Source organism: Rattus rattus, chromosome 3 (assembly GCF_011064425.1).
Source record: "Rattus rattus isolate New Zealand chromosome 3, Rrattus_CSIRO_v1, whole genome shotgun sequence".
Lineage (NCBI taxonomy): Eukaryota > Metazoa > Chordata > Mammalia > Rodentia > Muridae > Rattus > Rattus rattus.
In genome coordinates this window covers 17,777,597-17,783,596 of record NC_046156.1, presented here as the reverse complement: position 1 = coordinate 17,783,596, position 6,000 = coordinate 17,777,597, and positions in this window count along the sequence as shown.

Sequence of the window (6,000 nt, the reverse complement as noted above, 5' to 3'; positions counted from 1 at the left end):
GTCATGATGTTTGCGTAGGAACAGAAACCCCACACTACTAATCAGCAGGAAGTAGTCTAACAATATTGATGCCCCCTATCTGGTGATAGGGCTGGTGGTGGAAGGGTAGATTATGGGTGGAGAAAGGGTGGTAGAAAAAGGACCCCATAGAGTAGCCAAAAGTCTGGCTACAGGTCAGAGGGTAACTTAGTGGATTTGTTTCTCTCCTTCCACCTTTACGTGATTTTCAGGGATTGAACTCAGGACAGCAGGCTGGTGTGCAAGCCCTTCACCCTATGAGTCATTTTGAGAACCTTCTATTGTTTGATCTCCACAAGCTCTCTGCATGTTGAGTTGCTGTGCTGTGTCCTCAGAGAGAAAACATGCTGTTCAAACAGCTTACATGACTTTGCAAAGGTCACGTCACTAGTGAGTCTTAGAACAAGTGTTCCTGATTCCTGAACACTTTCCACTCTACCACATAAACTGATTTAGAACACTCCACCAAAGGAGTTGGGGTCTGTCAGATATTTAACATTATGCAAAATAAACTCAACAGAGTTTAAAAAGAACAGAAATCTTTTGCTTTGCATACAGTTAAGGAAGGAGGTGTTCTTTTGCATCCAAAATGACAAAATTGTCCCTCTACCTCTTTCCTCTGGGCTCATGGCAACTGATAGAAACAAAAGTTCTTGTTAACTTTGGCACTCAATGCTCTATCCTAAGCGTTTTAAGTCTCAAACAGAAAAGAGGACTCATCTCATGAGCATGCTTTCTTCATAGATCTATAACTCTTGGCAATAGACTTTGCCAGATGGTCAGCATCTGTGAAAGGTAGACATCCATGCCTGTGTGTAATGCAGAGGACATTGGGCTACATGCCTTCTCTAATTCTGCTGTTTTGATTTGACAAATCTTTTGGAAAGTACTTGTAAGTGTTGACATATGCTTCTTAACGTAGATGCTTACACATAAGATTTAACATGAAGAAAACTGAAGTAGAGGTCGTGGTATGGGTTCGCCCTGCAGGAAGCAGTTGGCCAACATACAGAGCACGAGCACCTGGACACAATAAACAGCAGATTTAGGTGGAGGTCATAAGAAAGAGCTTTGCCTTAGTGACTGAGTTTCAGCAGCAATGTTCTATGCTGGAGTCCATGGAAGAGAGAACGGCAATCAGGTGTAATTTCAGAGCCAATGTCTCTGATTATTGCTTTATCAAATAGAACTTCAACGTGGCTGTGCATATTAGGAAATCCAAATCATAATGACTTAAGTAAGGTTGGCCTTTGGATTTCTTATATGGAACAGGAAGTCTAGAGGAAGCAGCGGCCGTGTGAGGTTGAGAGCGCCTCACACACTAACATCTTCGCAGCTACACACATTGGCTTCAACTCTCCATCAAACTCGAGTGGCTGCTGTGCCATGTGCTGTGTCTGCACTGAAGGATGCATGGAGAGAGGCCAAAGGGCATGGATAACATGCTTCCTGCTCTCTCTTTAAGAATTTTCTCTTTTCCTACATTCAAACATGTGTTTATATCTCTTACATCTTTAGATACCTCTGCCCGCCAAGGCTTTTATTAGTGGGTAACTTTGCCTTCATCTAACAACAAATAAAGGTTTCGTTATGACATTGGGAGAATGGATGGGTGTTGAGTCATCTAGCTGTCTTATGCACCAGAGAACCTTAGCTTAGGCCATGGCCCCCCTGAAAAACATCACACCCTGGTTAGTCTTTTGGCCCTTTAGTTTCATGATATAATTTGAAGAAGTTGAATGAGTTTCTCTCTCTCTCTCTCTCTCTCTCTCTCTCTCTCTCTCTCTCTCTCTCTCTCTCTGTTCTTGTGGGCACCATAATTTAAGGAATCTAATCCACAGGATTGAGATTAGGTGGGAAGGGAGAATGGTGCGTGGGGTGGGGTGGAAGTGATATGCTTACAGCGTAGTTCCCCTGGAGAAAAGTATGTATCATTTGCAAAGTTGCAGGATTTATTATTTAGCAAATATGTGGTTAAATAAAGATGGCAATGAAGTGAAGTTAAACACAAAGTTCAGGATAGATTCCACTTGGGGGAAGGAAAGGGTCTACAGAAAACTTAAACGCTCTTGTTTTTAAGTTGTGTGGCATCTTCAAAGGCATTTGTGATGTCATTGTCCTTCATATCTCATGTGTATTTTACAAGGATCTGTTGAGCTTACTTATTTACAACAGTTTAAAACAAGTAGCTTGAGGGTGGACTGGGGCATATTTCAACCTCATTGGGTTGTATTAAAGTGCTTGAGTAAGCATAAAATTATGTAAGTTATTTTGAACCACTGCACTTTCCTATCCTCTTTATATCAGAACCACAGAATCTGCTTGTAAGCAATTCTGAGGAAATAAGAAAGTGATTTTATTATTACTATATATTAAGAAGAGGTTTAAAATGTGACATTGGAATTAAGATATTCATATCTTACTAACACAAGCACACCATTCCATTCTTGAATGACATGGTTCATTCCTTTACTACTTAATAAGGCCTATAGGGTTCTGGGTACCATTCTAATTATTGGGGGGGGGTGTGATGGCCTTTACTTGGTCCCTGCTCCCAGTTGGCTCACACACTAGTGGAGAAGATCACAGATACTTAGACAGTGATAATTGCTTTTGTAGACTATTTCTGAGTATCAATATGACTATGTCCATGTAATAAGGAATAGTTGCCTGTCTGGTGGCCATTTTCTTTTCTTTATTTTCCTTCCTTCCTTCCTTCCTTCCTTTCTTTCCTTCCTTCTTTTCTTTCTTTCTTTTTTCCTTTCTTTCTTCTTTCCTTTTGTTTTTCCTTTTCTTTGTTAAAGATAGGGTCTCTCTATGTCACCCTCACCGTCCCAGAAGTTGCTGTGTAGACCAGGATGTCCTTGAACTCTTAGAGATTTACCTGCCCCTGCCTTTCAAGTCGTGGGATCAAATGTGTGTACCACCATGTCAGTTCTGCTGTTTTACTTAAATAGTGAGGACATTTGCGAAGTTTTCCTTGACAAGCTTCCAGTTAACCCACACTCCTGTATTTAACAGTCTTTCCCAGGGATATGAGATTGTTATCTCACATGAGCTGGGCCTGGAGAATAGACTCCTCCTTGTGCTTGCATTGAGTCTAGTTCAGAGGTAATCAGGCATGAATGAGGAAAGGATCCACTTAAGAACCCTAGGGTAAGACTAGCACAGCGCAGAAAGAAGGGCTTTAGGCACAAGGAATTTGTCAATAAAGTTCAGGGCCATACTGCCAACATAATATCCATCGACACCGTGTGACTTAATGGCTCTGGGCAGTGTGGACACAGGACAGATGACATCTGTAGTCAGGAGGGAAGAAGGCTGACCCTTCAGGTGATGTCAGGTGACTACGTTACATGGACAGGTGTTGAGGACAGGATTTCTTTTCTTAGGTAAGATTCATTGGAATGTCATTCCTTCAAAGATTTAAATAATCCACAGATTCTACACACACACACACACACACACACACACACACACACACACACACACACACACACACACACCACAAGACAAAACACATATCAAAACACACACATACACGTACACCAGAATCGAGTATGTTTGGGAAACGCTGAGACTCTCTCTCTTCCTTTCAAGACTTACAATGTAGAGCACTAAGGGGCTTCACAAAAGCCAGCTTAACTTTGTTTAGGAAGCTGACAAAATGTGAAGCTGTAAACTGGCCAGGATTTTGCTGCTTCGATTTTTGTCTTTTATCTGTCCAGGAAATATTTAGTGTATACTGTAAGAAAACTTCGAAAAGAGCCATTGAGTTAATATTATTCTAGGGAATGCAGACGATTTTATGTAAAAGAAAAAGAAATGTGGGTCCGAGTTATTGTCTGGGGTCACCTCAGTAAGTAATGTAAGCTCCGGAAGCTTACAATGTCTGAAACACGCATTGGAGAAGCAGTGTACCACCTAGTGGCGTGTCTTGAAAGTGCAGCCATAGAGTTTTCCACTCTCTAGAAATGCAGTAGAGATCATCCCAGAATTCCAGATCCCTGAAAAAGCAAAGTCTAAATAAGACATCCATTTTGCAAAAATTTAATTGAAAAGATATCATGTGTTAATCTTATACTAGAAGTTACAAGTTGGGAAGTAAAAAAATAATGAATCAAAATTATATTTTTCTCACATTTTAAACAAATTTATACATAACCATAAATATTTTATACCATAATTTCTGCTGTAACTGATGCTTATCATAGTCTTCCATATTTCACATAACAATCATATATATTTACAACTGTAAATGTATATGTATTTTTAACATTATTGAATAATATGCACACAGGATACATAATTAATCTTTCCCTATTTATTTAAAAAATTTAATGGTTAGCCTTTACAATTAGACTTTTACAATGGCCTCTGTATTTTTGACTTACTTATTTCATTAGAATTAGTTCTTGGAAGAGAAAGTCCTTTGTCAAGGATGCACATATAAACTTTAAAAGTTCCTCTCAAAGAGGCGTGTACAGATTTCCCTCCCCTTAGAGTGGTTCCGTGACTTTTCTTCTCACATTCTCCACTGCTGACTGGCGGGCAGGATCAAATGTGCCTGTCTGAAGACCAGGATGAGTCCTTGTTCTTGTGTCGATTTCTTTGATTAACTTCCTCTCGGGCTAGAACTTTTTCATTTTTAATGTGTTTGCTCCTGGCTGTCTGCTTCCCGTTCCTTTGTGACTGTTCGGCTGTTCCCGTTCTTTCTTTTCCCTCCTGGGGTTTGGGTCTCCTTCACACTGGCTCACTAGAAGAATCCTTTCAGGTGTTTTCGTCTGTTATTTCGTTTTAATTTTGAACCAATTTTAGACTAACAGAAGCTGTAAAAGTAGCACCTATAGTTCCTGCGTGCCGGTTACCCGGATGTCTGATCATTCCTCACCCTTAATAACCCCGAAACAATGGCCAGAACCAGGAAATCCACAAGGCGCGGTGCTGCTAGCTAAATGGTAGCGTTGCACTGAGCATTGGCGGTTTCTACTCATTTCCCTTTCCTGTTGTAAGAGCTGATCTCGGATCCCGCGATAGGTTATTGAGCAGTTATTTCTTTGATGTTTTCTGTCCTCTAACCACTGATCTTTTTAAGCTCTCATTGACCTTCATCCGCGAAGAGAACTGATTCCTCACTTCTTTTTTTCTGTTTGTAAATGTTTTCTCATAATCGTATCGAGGTTGTGGATTCGAGGCAAGAACACTACACAGTATCAGATATATCGTACACCTTTGTGCTTCTTGGTCTTCGTTGACATGACACAACCGGTAGGGTAGAACCTCAGTTGAGTAATTGTCACCATCAGATCGGTCTGGAGGAACTTCTTGATTGTTCATTGATATAGCGGGTGCAGAGGAATTTTAATCCAGCAACGTGGCTTCTCTGATCACACCCAAAGACCTTCTAGGTCTGTGTGGTCTGGCTGGAATACAGACACAGCCTTAGTACACACCTTCAATCCCAAAGAATGACATCTAACGGAGGGACAGACAAAGGGATGCATCAGAGACAGACTTGGCAGAATGACTCAGAGATAAGATACGCCCAACTCTCACAAAAACAGACAGGAAAGGGAACCTATTTGAGAGTAGTGCAGAAAGGTCGGGTGGAAGTCAGTTCTGTTCAGTTCTTGCAGAGTGCAGTTCAGTTCATGGAGTTTAGAAGCAGTTTTTCCAAGCAGAACAGTTCAGTGAGAAGCTGAGAGAAGCCAGTTTGAACCAGTCAGTTTTGAGAGGAGTTTTTAATCTGAACAGCTAACTTGAAGCAGCCAGTCAGAGTTCAGAAAGAAACTTATTTACCAGTAAGCCTCCAAGATGACAATTACATATGGCAAATAAAAGTTACATTTACAAGGAGGGTCCAACCTTCTGTGGGTAGTCTTATGTATGTCTGGGCAGCTGGACCTGAGCTACATAAGAAGGGTTGAAGATAAAACCAGGGGAAACTCTCTATTGATTTCTGCTTAAGTTCCTGTCTTGAGT